Below are 14657 nucleotides of genomic sequence, written 5' to 3' on the forward strand. Positions count from 1 at the left end.
TACAAGGATACGGTGTGAATGTTGTGGAAGATATGGACACATAAGTGCCAACTGCTTTATAAGGTTTGGAATGAACTACCAAAAATCATGGAGAAATCTTGGTATGGCATGTTTTCATTGTCACAAAGTTGGACACTTAGCTAGAGATTGCGGAGATCAACCTAGAGGAGACACTGAGGAAATAAAAGGAAAATTACAGATAATTTGGAAAAAGAAGGAAATTATGTCAAATGAAGAAAGCACCTTATCTACCAAGTTAGGTGCACCTATTGCAAATTAATCGGTAAAGGTATGAAGGGACTGAATTCTTTCATGGGTTAAAACTTAAACAATTCCTATTTTATCATGTACTTAATTTAAAATCTGCATAACTAAAGATGCATTAGGAAATTTGAAATTTTAACAAGTCTTTTGGAAGCCTGTCTAGTCAGTAAATATAGGAAGTCTAGCTACTTGGTAAAAGCACAAAAGAAATGTAAATTGGTTTAAGGGAACCGAGTACATTTAATGCTTTCTAACCTAACTGCATGAAGCTTGATAAGGTATATTGTGTACCTAAAGCTTTTTGCGTGGTCACTTTACACTTACCAAGTTTTCAGAGAGCAGAGCAAAGCGATTCAAAGGCGATCAACCACCTCCCGAGTGAATTTCAAGAGGACTGAAACTAAACAATGTCACAGATATAGAGCTGAAGTTTTCCATTAGAGTAATGGGTTATTGTTTCTTCCAATCAGCAAGGGAAAACAATGTACCCTATGCAGCAGTCGATTTAGAATATAAAATTGTAAAAAAAGGAATGAAAATTTATCTTTGTGAAGTATTGTTGAAAAACCTGTTTGAGAATCTAGACACCATAAGGAAGCTGAAGAAGAACAACTCAGCTAACACGCTGAAGTTTGGATCACTTTTGGTATGCATGTTTTTCTATTTTGAGAAATTCTTTCCATCAATTGGTAATATAGTTTGGGAGCTACACCGACCAATCACCCATCAAATCAATGACTTCATCAAAAAGCTAGGTGATAACTTTAATGATATTATGGATGATTATTTCAGCAAGTTTCAAGAAAAGATGCATAACAGATATAGAATTCCACCCAAGTTAGTAGAGAAATACAAAGATGATATATGTTTTGAAGTAGACACCAACTACTGCTATATCAATGTTGTGGAACCTGGAACTCAATCTTTTCCACCTATGGGTTATGAGATTGATTTTGACATCACACAATAGTAGATAGATGATTTTCTTACATTACCAAGGCATGCTACCGAGCTGAGATATGGTACATTTGAAGAAGTTAAAGAAAAAATTAAGATGAGCATTGTACTACCCAAGGCTACAAGGAAAGCAACAAAAATGATCAAGGTATTAATAGAGAAATTTGGAGAAGGTTCTTCCTCCACACCTATCAAGGGCACTGTAGTCATCACCGAGGAGGAATCTGAAGCCCAAGATGTAGCTATCACACTAAGCACCGAGTTGCCTAAAGGAAAAGTTTTGAAAAGGACGAAATAGGATACATCATCACCAACTCCTTCAATAAAGTGCCCAAACACTAGATCATCTACAGTGTCACTGAGTAAGAAACCAAAGAATGTTGCCGCACCAAAGGTAACAAAAACTTACAAGAAATCTACTCAAAAACTCATTTTGACAAAAGAGTCCAGTGACACCGAATCTGAAGACAAAAACAAATTTTAGATTGTCAAGAGTAAAAAGGTAAATGTACATAGAGTTGATAATTTTTGTACTAATCTAAAGCAATATGGTGGATTTGGAGCATTTAGATATGTTAAGTATGAATCCAGATCTGATGATGAAAAGAGACAAATTGAAGAAGTTGTCATCTGCACACTTCTAAAATTCCGATTGGTCCCATTGGAAGTATCTAAATCTCTTCCAAATGAATTATATTTGCATATTGATAATAGGTGGAAGTATGCCATGGACTTAGAGAAACAGATGAGAGAAAGAAGTCTGGTACATCTCTTTCTAGACATGTCAGTAGATGAGATCACTGAACATCTGAAAAACTACCACACAAACTTCCTAGTCAAGTAAAGAGCCTTGAAATTGATGAATGGACTTTATTTGGATGTAGAGAATGAAACCAAAGAAAAATGGTAGGAAATCTTTTGAATCAAAAATGATGGTGAGCAAGTTGAAGTTGAAATAGTTGATTTTACTGAACAAGATCCTGATATCATTGAGCAAGACCCTGCTGACACTATACAAATTGATGAGGATAACATGGACACTGAGGCACAAGAACAGGAAATGATAGAAGGGAATGCATATGCCAAACTGGTATCCAGTGAGTCAGTTTTAGAACAAGTTCAGCCCTATCTTCCGGTCTCTCAACCTGTTTCAACCGAGGCCCCTCAAGATACTGAACAAGGAACAAAGGGTCACAAATCTATAGACGAAGAGTCTACCTCTCAGGCCATAGGAGAATAGACCTCTCAAGCTCCTTCTAGCACTAAAAATGTTACAACCAAGACACCAAGCACAGAGGCACTGAAGGACACTACAGAGGCTAAAGAAACTGACCAAAGTGTTTCCTCTACCGAGAAACCTACCGAGGGTCAACAAGCCTCACAAGCCATTGTATTAGTTCACCCGGTGAAAGCAAAAGACAAGAAAATGAAAAAGCATAGTTTCAAATTAGATTTGTCAAAACCAATAGTGTTGCCAAATGTAGACATATCCAAATTAAAAGGGCAAGCATTCATTGAATTCGGTGAACTATGCAAAGCCAAAGTAGAACAGGAGAAGCAAATGGCTATTCAAAATAAAAATAAAGTACTTTATAAGGTGAAAGAACTATTAACAAATATGCTACCTGAAGCTATAGTGACAAAAGATGCTGCCATCCATATTCAACTGGATGAACTCCTAACTCAAATAGAGACATCTGGAGTAGATGCATCTGAATATTTGAGCAAGTTAAAGGACAAAGAGCTCACTGCTAAAATGATTGAAGAGGTATAGAAATCTATTGCTATTGGCAAAGTAAAACTTGTCAAATTTATTGCTGAGTTGTCCCCGCAACTCAAGCACATTCTTTATTTATTTCAGAAACTCTATACATTTTCTTTATTCAATAAGGATATCAAAAATAAAATAGAAGTGATTGAGAAAGAGATCACCGTTGTCTCAAATAAGTTGACCACTGAGTCAAATTCTATTCAGAATTTCTATACCAAGCTACAAAAGCTCATGCCTCAACAATTGGAACTTAGGAATGAAGAGCACCAAATAAGGCTGGACATAATGACTCTTCAGACACTATTCATTCCTCATCTTTCATCCATCCAAGAACAGATCAACAAGGCCACCTCCCTATCCACTCAACCATAGGGAAGCACCTTAGATGGACTAATTTCTCCATTAGCTGACATTACAGCTCAGAATTCACTCATGGACAGTGTTAAGGATGCCCTCTCTACCGCTCTCATCGATGCACAGACAAAGTATAAATCCATTTTTGACCAGTTGCCTCCACCGAATGGTAACTAAGTTTTGATGTTTGTCAAAAAGGGGGAGTATAGCATCAAAGTATCAAATGGTGAGTGTAGTATACAAGGGGAGTATACCGAGCAGGACAAAGTATCCAGATGCACAACACTGACCAGTGATCACCGAGCAGTGAACCAAGCAGTAAATATAGAAATTGATCACCGAGCATGCAAAATCAGAGTTATGTATAGTATATTAATAAGGGGAGTATATCTGAATATACCATTTTATTGACTAATGTATATACTGTCTGTTTAGTCAAATTTTGGAAGTATATAGATTTTTGAGTTATGACTTTGAAATTAGTTTTGTCAAACATCTCAACTAATGTCAAAAGGGGAGATTGTTACTACTTATTATGTTGCCATTAGTTTTATATCAAAGTCATTATATATACTCTAGTCGGTTACTACTACCAAAATATTCAGTCAATAAGCATAGAGCAATCTGTTATAGAAGAAACTAGTCACAGAGCCTAGTATTCACTAAGTTGTCTACCGAGTAACACTCTATGTCTACCGAGTCGCAATAATGATACGCCAAGAGAAATGTGTTACCAGATTCATTGAACCTAGACACTTATGTGAAAACATGTTACAAGATCGAGGAACAAAGAACTATTATCACATTGGAAATTGCACTTAAAGATTTTGTATGATTTTGAGGTCATCTATCCAATGAAATATTTTGTATGGTTATTCATTCAATAAATCATGTTTGTAAGATCGAAGCAATGAACAAATCACCGACATAAGAGATCCATTTATACAGCATGGGTTAAGGATAAAATATAATTAGAAAATAAGAAAAAGAAGAAAAATAGAGGTGTATGAAGCAAGACATGAGTAATAAATAAGGAAGCACTAAGTATTGTGACTGTCAGAGACATAGAGGTCACCGAGAAGGATTTCAGAGAACAGTCAAGGAACAGAGTAAATAGAAGGGTTTACCGAGTTATCTTATGGGTTACCAAGGTATGCTATAAGTAAGGTAATCTCATTTTGAGCACATAGAATCTGCTATAACATTTCAGATGTAAAGTTGCAGATATTTGTAAATATTTTATTGTAATATTTTGAGTTGTAAGAGATACCTCTAATAGGGTAAAAGACTCTAACAAAGTCTATAAATTGTAAAGCCTTTAACCAGGTGCAACATTTAGAATAAGTGTTGTAAAATCCTTTAGCAAGGTAGATCTAACGATCTTGATACTCCTAACAGGGTAAGCTATCAGAAATAGCTAAACATGTAGCTCTAATCGAGCAACCTTTATTATTGCAGTAGTGAAGTTGTGGGTGCCATCCCCACTATAGTTTTTCTCTCTAACCAAGAGTTTCTCCATAACCAAAATATATGTGTTATGGAGTGAATCATGTATGATTGTTATTTATTTGTTTTAGCTTTATGTTATGTTACGACAGTTTTTGGTTTATGCATAACAGTAAGGTTATTGAAAAGGAAAAGATTTGAAGTACTGATTCACCCCTCCCCTCTCACTACATTAGCTTTCCATATTGGGCCTAACAATTGATAAGGACTAAATAATGAATGTATTTAAGGATGGTGGGAAGGAATTGGCCCTCTTTTGTGAGTTAAAATGTTGAATTAAGGTAAAGTGCTAAAAAGTCTAGGTAAAAATGCAGAAACAGTGAGCTAAAGATGTGGGACTTTCATGTGCACCTGGATCTAAGTAGTGTATGCAAATTTAGATTTGATCCATGAAAAGGCTCCAAGAATGTTGGGACCATGGTGTTGGTCACCTTGGTCCTCCGCACTTTTTGCACACTGAAGAGGGATTGATTCATCTCTATAAATAAAAGTTATCTTGAAGATTACAACTTCGTACCTATTTCCTACACACAGAAAGAAGGGAAATAGGTTGGGAATAGGGGTTTGCCTAAGCCAACCCCCAATTTGGAATCAACCTTGAATTAAATATTGTAAATGCTGAAATAAAATGATGAAAAAGTATACCCCAGATCTGCAATAAATGTTATTGACTCTTTACTTCTTGAATGTAATCACACATGTTGTATCAAATGGCATGAACATGACAAAACCCTAATCACACACATACGCTTGCATAGAAATGATGTAAAGCTACTCCCCAATAGATATATGAAGAATATGCATCCTTAAAGACCTTTTAGAATGCTTGATGATGAATGCTTGAAAGCTTGAATGTATATCTTTTCTTATTATCCACCTATCTCCAAAATAAGAGGGGAAGACCTCCTTATATACTTACCCATTGTCAATTATGATTATTTTCCAACATAGGCCAACATGAAGCAAGGTTTCGTACTCAAAATTTGGATAGGGAGAAGGGTTTGAAATGGGGCCCAATTAGGGAGGACCAAGGTTAAGGGTTAAGGGTCTTAGGAAGGTAGAATATGATGTAAAGACCATTATTGCATAATAAAAGAATAAATGAGTCTCAACTAAGCATAGGGATGAAAGAACTAAGGTGAGGACCCCAAATCTAGTCAAAATTGCAAAGAGTACAATTTTAGGACGCTACACCATGGTTCATAGTCTTTTGTTCCTTTTAAGTATCTTGAAATTATTTTCACAACAACATGTGTCTCTCTAGGATCTTTCTAGAATCTATCTACAAGACAAACAACATGCATGATATTTGGTCTAGTAGCAATCAAGTACAATAATCTTCCAATCATTGATCTATATTTGCTCTCATCAATCTTTGGAGATTCAACATCTTTTTCTCAACTTACAACCAATAGCAATAGGAGTACATACCAGTTTAATATTTTTCATTCTAAACTTCTTGAACATTTATTTAACATACTTTTATTGTGTAATAAAGATACCATCATCTTTTTGACTAAATTGTAAACCAAGAAACAAATTCATTTTTCCAATCATAGACATTTCAAACTCTTCTTATATCTCATCAAAAAAATTCTTGCACATACCATCATTTCCTCCAAAGATTGTATCATCCACATAAACAACTACAATCAATATTTCATTTTCCTCAACCTTAAAATGGAGATTGTTGTCAGCGGTGCCTTTTTTAAATCCTTGCTTCAGCAAATACCTATCAAGTCTCGCATACCAAGCTCTAGGAGCTTGCTTCAATCTATACAATGCCTTTTTCAATTTGTAGACCATATCTAGAGTGTCTAATAGCTTTAATATTTTTGGTTGTTCTATATACACTTCTTTTAGTTATCCATTCAAGAATGCAGACTTCACATCCATCTAATAAACCTTGAAGCCCTTATGCGCTACAAAAGCTAAAAACATTCTGATAGCTTCCATTCTTTCCATGTAGGACTATGAGTAGCCTTTACATACAAGTCTTTCCTTATTCCTTATTGTGTCCATCTCCATCCAATTTATTCTGAAATACCCATTTAATTCCTATCACATTCTTGTCAGCTATTCTTAGGAGAAGTTCCCAAGTTTGGTTCTTCTCAATTTGTTCTAATTATTATTTCATAGTTGTTTCATCCAAATTTGATCACTACAAGATTATCTTTACTGTCTTCGGCTCTATTTTTGAAATTAAGTATAAGTTCACCCATTCTTTAGTAGCTTTACTTCTTGTGATAACACTATTTTTGTCTCCATTAGTCTATTTCTCTAAATGGTTCTTTTCCACATACCTCAAAGTCTTAGGAGAAATTTCTGGATCATCTTCCTTATCATTCAACGCTTTTGTTTCTTTAGCCTTTTCTTCTTCTTGTTTACCATTAGACTCATCTGATTCATATCCAATCTCTACATCTGTATTCTTCAAAATATCTTCATCAACTTTCACATTTGTGCTTTCAACAATTCTTCTCAATCTTTTATTATAATATTTGCAGACTTTTCTTTTAGTAGAATAGCCAGGAATATACCTTCATCAGCCCTTGTGTCAAACTTTCCCAAATCATCTTCATCTCTTTTGATATAACATTTACTTCTAAATACTCTAAAATATTTCGCACTTGGAATCCTTCCACACCATAGTTCATAATGATGAATACTAAGAGGGAGGGGGTGAATTAGTATACCAAAAAATACTGAACTCAAACACTTTAACAGTCTAGCAGTAAAACAAACTGGTTAACACACATGCAAACCAAATAGAAAATAAGGCATTCACCTACAAAAGCACAATCACCATAATACAGGAGATTTTGATATGGAAATCCAAATGGGAAAAACCACGGTGAGATGAAACTCACAAGTAACTATCTGTAGAATAGTAACAAGGCCGGTTAAGGTCATCCAATGTTCTTTACCAAAATAGATCTTGTTAGGAATCTCAATCTCTGTTAGGAGATAAGTCCGATCAAAGACTACCTTGTGAGAGGATTTGAGATCCACAGTTGTGAACCACCTTGTTAGAGGATTTACAAAGGCTTTGCCAAGCCTACTCGGTTAAAGGTTTCAGACTTGTCGAAGATGTGAGTAATCAATAAGTGAGTGATCTAAATATTAGCACGGTATGCTTGGTTAGATCCCTAATAGCTCATTATTAATGCATTTCAGCATTACTTTAGTCTTCAATATCTCCACACTCTTTTTCTTCACACAGACCTATTCTTCTTCTATAATCGCACATGCAAAAACCTCAACAGTCACCTTGAACCCTAACACCTCCTAAAACCCTAGACATGATGTCCTTAAAAGGAATCTGATTTCATATCGGTCCAATAGGATTACATTGCAAGTTCCTAGGCTTAGTGTATCTAGACACATTTGGTAACATGACAAAAAATCACTGTCAAAGTGTTGGTGGATGGTAACTCATCACAAAAATATACTGGTTGGTAACTCATCACAGAGTATTACCAGTTTATACAACTTTACCGATTACCGGTTGGTAACTCAGAGTAATATCGGTTTAATTATTAAATAGATTACCGATTGACAAAAATGAAGACTGGGAAAATGATAACTACCACTTTTAGTTCCTTTTCTCCATTCCACTTGAGATCCTCGAATCACTTGAGATTGGTAAACACTTTCTGCAAAACACTGATAGTCTAAAGACTACAACATAATACTGGTTTGAAACAAATACCGGTTGAGTATAATTCATAAATTCAAAAAGTGATCTCATAGAAAGTGTGTGTCCATCAATGAGAATCACAACATAATGATAAAAAATGCCAACAATCTCCCCCTTTGGCATTGATGGCAACACTTAGGAAAAATTTTGACATCTAAGTGTTTTACAACAAAAAAATGCCATAATCAAAATTACTCCCCCTAAGCATATACACTATCCCTTTGCAGAAAATACAATGTATACTACTTCCTTCCAGAGATAAACATGAGAGTATACATAGCATGCATCAAAATTTTAAATACCAGAATACTTCTCCCCCTTTTCCAACAATGACAAAATACAGTTGAATAACCCTTGTTTCTATTAGCTGAATAAGTGTTTATGACAATAAAGAGTGAAACTTGTCAAAAACCGATTTAAAGTCTTGCATAAATGTCTTCATGGATACAGACCATGACTCAAGCAATGAGGTAGCAACCTCACTCTTTGTTTGCATTTGGGATACCTATTCCTCCATGGCGTCCAAGGTACTCATCTCTTGAGTAACCGTCAAGGCATCCAGAAGGAGATAGCATTTCTGAAGTATTTGCAGTCTTGGTAGTAGAACCAGTTATAGTTCCTGCAAATCCCTGGTCCGGTTGCGGATCTCCAAATCAATTCTTGTAGCCTGAAGTTGAAACTGGTGGATGATTTGACCATAAGAGGTAAAGGAATCATATGGCGTCTTGAAGGTGCTTATGAACGTGTGCAAGTCAGTTTGCAATTTGTCTTTCTGAGCAAGCACATCATCATAGAATAGATGGGGTTGACATATCTTGCTAAGTAGTAGATTCCCTTCATCCAGAACATCTTTAATGTCCTTCTATGCCTTCTACAGATCGGACCGGAGCTCATTTAACTTTTTCACCAAGGAAATGTTCAAAGCCTTTTGATGCTTCTTTTTGGCATTAGCTTCAGCAACATCTTCCAGGCATTGCACTTGGTCCTCTACAACTGTGCATAAGAGCTTCAATTGAGCTAGAGAGGAATCGGTACTAGGGAGGTTGGTACCGGGTATCAAACCGGTAAGAGTGTCCACTACAGCTTGGATCACATCTTTCTCCTTCTTCCTCCTTATCACCTCCAAGCATTCTTGAGCAAGCTTAATGCTTTGTAGCAACTCTGATTCATTTGCAGATTGGAGGTCAATGGGATTGGTAATGTCAGTTGATTTGGCTTTACTATCGGTTGCCTTTGGGGTCTCCACTTGAGTGCTCTGTGCCGCTCCTTCCTTCTCTTTAGCCCTTAGCTTGTCCTCTTCTACCTTATTTTTCTCCTCTTCCTCTGTCTTCCTTTTCTCTTCTTCCTTATTCTCCTCTTCTTTCTGCTTCTCTTTGTCTTCATCCTTCTTCATCTCCTCTTCCTTTCTCTTCTCCTCTTCCTTTTTCTTCTCCTCTTCCTATTTCTTTTCTTTTTCCTTCCATTTCTCTTCTTCTTTCTTTTCCACTTCCTTCTTCTTCTTCTCTTCCTCTTCTCTATTATTCTCCTCTTCTTTTCTCTTGTCCTCTTCTTGTTTCCTCTTTTCTTCTTTTTTCTCTTTTCCTCTTCCTGTTTCCTCTTTTCTTCTTCTTTTCTCTTTTCCTCTTCCTGTTTCCTCTTTTCTTCTTCTTCTACCTGTTTCTTCTTTTCTTCTTCATATTGCTTATTCTCTTCCTCTGCCTATTTTTCCTATCCTGTCGCTTCTGTTGATGTACCTAGAGTAATATCTTCACCATTCAAGGCATCAACATTAATGGGTTCCATTTCATCAATGACCGGTACTCCTTCACTGTCATACACCTCATCTGGTTTATTGATTTTTGGTTCTTTCTCAGCTTTCCTATTGGCTTCTGCCACTTGGTGCAACCTTAGAGCGGATTGAGCAAGGGAGTGGGTATCTTTTACCACTTTCGGGACTTTTCCTTCTAGCAATAGGAGTCTCCTTCTTCTCATGAAGAAGAGGCCCTTATATCTTTCCACCACTTCATAAAGTTCTGATTTAAGCACTTCAGGAAAGTATTGTGCAAATACTTCCTCTCTTATTTCCTATTCCTTCTCTATGGCAATGCACCATTTGTTATCTAAAGAATTATATAAAGAATTAGGTGTTTCAGAGTTAATTTTTGATGGCCACTGGTCATTAATACATAAATATTTAATGACTTCCTATTCAACTTCTTCCTTTTCATCATCATTAAAATCATCAAAGTACTCTTTCAAATCACCAAGCACTTCTCTTCTAATATTCTTAATAGTTCTTTGACAATGTGTCAAAGGTTTGTAGGAGGAAATATCAATATTTACCGATGCAGATGTTGTCAGTTCATTGCTGGTTGTCTTTGTCTTTTTCCTCATTTTCCTAGTCTTCTTAGGTTGTTCTTCAGACACAATATCCTCTGAGTCTGGTGTGTTGCCTTTTGTCTTCCGCTTTCTCTCAAAAACTTTGGCGGGTGCAGCTTCTAGTTTCTTCTTTGCTGGTGACCGCTTGGTCACTTTGGGACTTGTTGCAGTAATCGGTGCCGATACTGAAGGCATTGCCTTTCCCTTCTTTACTGAAGGTTCTTCAATCGGTGTAACCCTTTCCAAATAGGTGTCGGTTCTCTTTTCCTTTGGGTCAACAGGCGAGGCGAGTAGGGTAGAGGCATACCCATCTAGCATTTCATACATTACCTCATATCCCATGGGTTCCACTTCTTCCTATCTAGGCTCAACCACCTCCATTATGCACTCATCAACTTTGATGGTGAAGCAGATGTCATCTTCATATTTCTTGACAATTTCACCCGATATTTGCACTCTTTGGCTCATTTTATGTCTGAACTCATCAAAGTATTTGTTCAGAACTTCTAGATAACCGGTTCCAACCACTTGAAGGCTTTCCTTGATTTGCTTTGTAACCAGTTGGTCGGCAGACCACTGAATACCTCCGACTCCTAGGAAGTAACCTTGGAAGTAGAAGAACAACCCAACCAATAGTTGTCCAAACTTAAATCTCAAGGCATTGTCTTGTTTAATCGACTTCAGGTTCACCAGAAGTTGCCTTTGCATACAGGAGCATAAATCAAATGATGCATCTTCCATGATCATCCTGTAGGCAGCATTTACCACTGTAGCAGAGACAGAGTTGATCCTGCTAGCATAAAATGTCTGGTAACCTACTACCATGCAGGCATATTTGACCAGATCATCCTTGATGAGATTGATGGTCATTCCCTGGTGGTCACTCACAGAACCGGTGAGCTTGGTCATTTTGGTCTTGTTGATCTTCCTTAGGGTTGGCACTTCACCGATGTTACAGAAACCAGTGATGGCATGAATAGCTTCCATTGTGATGTCATGTGTTTGCTCTAAGTACATTTTGTCACCGTGTACTCTACTCAGAATGATGTGGATGTGATCATCTAAAAACTCTTCAAGGAAATAGACCGTATTGTGAAGCTTCTTCTTTTCCAAGACATTGAATTCCGGTTTGATCTTCTTGTCCTTTTCGCAGAATAAGCTTAACTGAGAATGGATCATCCGAGATCCTAGGTCTTCAATTTTACAATCAATATAATCTAAAATACCTTCCTCCACTATAACACCGACGGGTATTTGACATAGGGAATTATATTTTGCCTTTCGTTGGATGAAGTCTACTAAATCAACGGGTGCACTAGAACTAGAGTGTGATGCAAAAGCCATGATAAACAGAGAAATTCAAAAAATACCTTTGTAAATCAAAATTTAGGGCTTGCAAATTCCACTTTGCCCCACACTCCTTCGGTTGCTAAAATACTGCTTTGTGTTCTACACTTGGTCGACTGATATTAGCTTCTGATTCTTCTTCAAGGTTTTAAAAATTCTTCAAATCACAATCCAAATGGCTTTTCATCGCTCAGCACTTGAAAAATTCTTCGCTCGAGAACTGATAAGTGAAAAATGACGTGAAAAATTCTTTTAAACAAGTTCTTCACCTACCATAATAAATCCTCCACTATTGGGGCGTAAACCCTAGTTTGCCTTTTACCATTTCCGATCTTCTGCTAGTTGATAGGTATCACATATCGGTTAAGGTCTTTTACCGGTGTCGACTGGGGGTTCAAAACATTTCATCGTTTGCTCCCCCTAAGCTTTTCTGACGCTTAGTTTGTCGATTCAATGACTTCCACACTAGGTGCAAAAACTGGTTCTTCTTGAATCACTTCTTCTGGCTTCTTTTTCCATGCTTTCTTCATATCCACTTGAACAATTTCAACATCAATCTTTCCTTCCAGAGTGATCGGTATATCATCTGATATATTCATTCTACAGAATCTTGTTGTATGACCCGGTTTGTTGCAATGATAGCAAATCATTCCAGGTGCTCTCCAAGGTCCATTCTTCCTTCTGCATGTTGCAGCTGTGTGGCCACTACCATGATAGATCAAACAGGTTGCTCTCCATCTAGTTGCCACTTGATAGCCACTGCTTCCTGACTGATGATTATAGGTATTAAACCAGTTTGGGTTCTGGTTCCAAGAGGGTTCAGGAAAAAATCGTTGACTCCTTTGAGGATACCTTTCGGTGTTGTGTATGACAGGCCTGCATTCAAATTCTCTATGCCTAAACTTGTTGCATGCATAACAATTACCATTGAATCTATTGGGTCTAGGCTTATCATTTAGAAAATAAGGAAAAGTATTGTAAGCCTTACTTCTACATACATTAGCAAACAGGTTTGAACTTTTGCTTACCTTTATCCTTTGGTGTCAATTGCTTCTTTGATGCTCCATCTTTTGTTCTAGAGGTCTCACCTTCCTCATATTTAGAGAAACCAAGTCCATTGGTATTCTTTACCGGTTTAGCTGATTCAAGCTTTTGCTCTAGCTTAACAGAGCTCTTATTGAATTTGGCAAGTATTTCCTTTGATTCAGTGAGTTCTTTGGAAATAGCAGCATTGGATTCCTTTAAGGTATTCTCAAAAACAACCATGTTTATTTCACCTTGCATTTCCTCCTTTTCCACTTTGCTCTCTTGGAGATGAGTGGTAAGTGCACTAATTTCTTGCTTCAGCTTGGAGATCTCATGATCTTTGTCTTTTACCAGATCTTCATCTTTTCTTGGGTTCTCAAGCTCTTGACACATCCTGATAGTCAGTCCTTCAAGTTCTCTTCTTAGGTTGGCATTAGACTCATTTATCTTTTCAACTTCTTCAACTAGGGCATCCATGTCCGCTTCATCAGAGGAACTATTTTTAGTTAGCTCCATCAGTTTCTCAGCATGCTCTCTCCTTTTTTTCCAGAGAGGCCTTATACTTGACTTTAAGTTCATCATAGGCTTGCTTAGTCTGAGTGAGCTGATGAGTAAGTTCCCTCACAGTGTATTCCCCCATATCTCTTTCCAAGTGGTTAGACTTATAGAAAGGTTGGCTTTGATACCAATTGATGAATACTAAGAGGGGGGGTGAATTAGTATACCAAAAAATATTGAACTCAAACACTTTAACAGTCTAGCAGTAAACCAAAAAAATAGTTTTACAAACAAACTGGTTAACACAAATGCAAACCAGATAGCAAATAAGGCATTCACCCTTAGAAGCACAATCACCAAAATGGGAAAAACCACGGTGAGATGAAACTCACAAGTAACTATGTGCAGAATAGTAACTAGACTGGTTAAGGTCATACAATGTTCTTTACCAAAACATATCTTGTTAGGAATCTCAATCTTTGTTAGGAGATAAGTCCGATCAAAGACTACCTTGTGAGAGGATTTCAGATCCACAGTTGTGAACCACCTTGTTAGAGAATTTACAAAGGCTTTTCCAAGCCTACCCAGTTAAAGGTTTCAGACTTGTCAAAGATGTGAGTAATCAATAAGTGAGTGATCTAAATATTAGCATGGTATGCTTGGTTAGATCCCTGATAGCTCATTATTAATGCATTTCAGCATTACTTCAGTCTTCAATATCTCCACACTCTGTTTCTTCACACAGACCTATTCTTCTTTTGTAATTGCACATGCAAAAACCTCAATAGTCACCTTGAACCCTAACACCTCCTGAAACCCTAGACACGATGTCCTTAAAAGGAATCTGATTTCATGTCATTCCAATAGGATTACATT

Source organism: Cryptomeria japonica, chromosome 9, assembly GCF_030272615.1.
Source record: "Cryptomeria japonica chromosome 9, Sugi_1.0, whole genome shotgun sequence".
Taxonomy (NCBI): domain Eukaryota; kingdom Viridiplantae; phylum Streptophyta; class Pinopsida; order Cupressales; family Cupressaceae; genus Cryptomeria; species Cryptomeria japonica.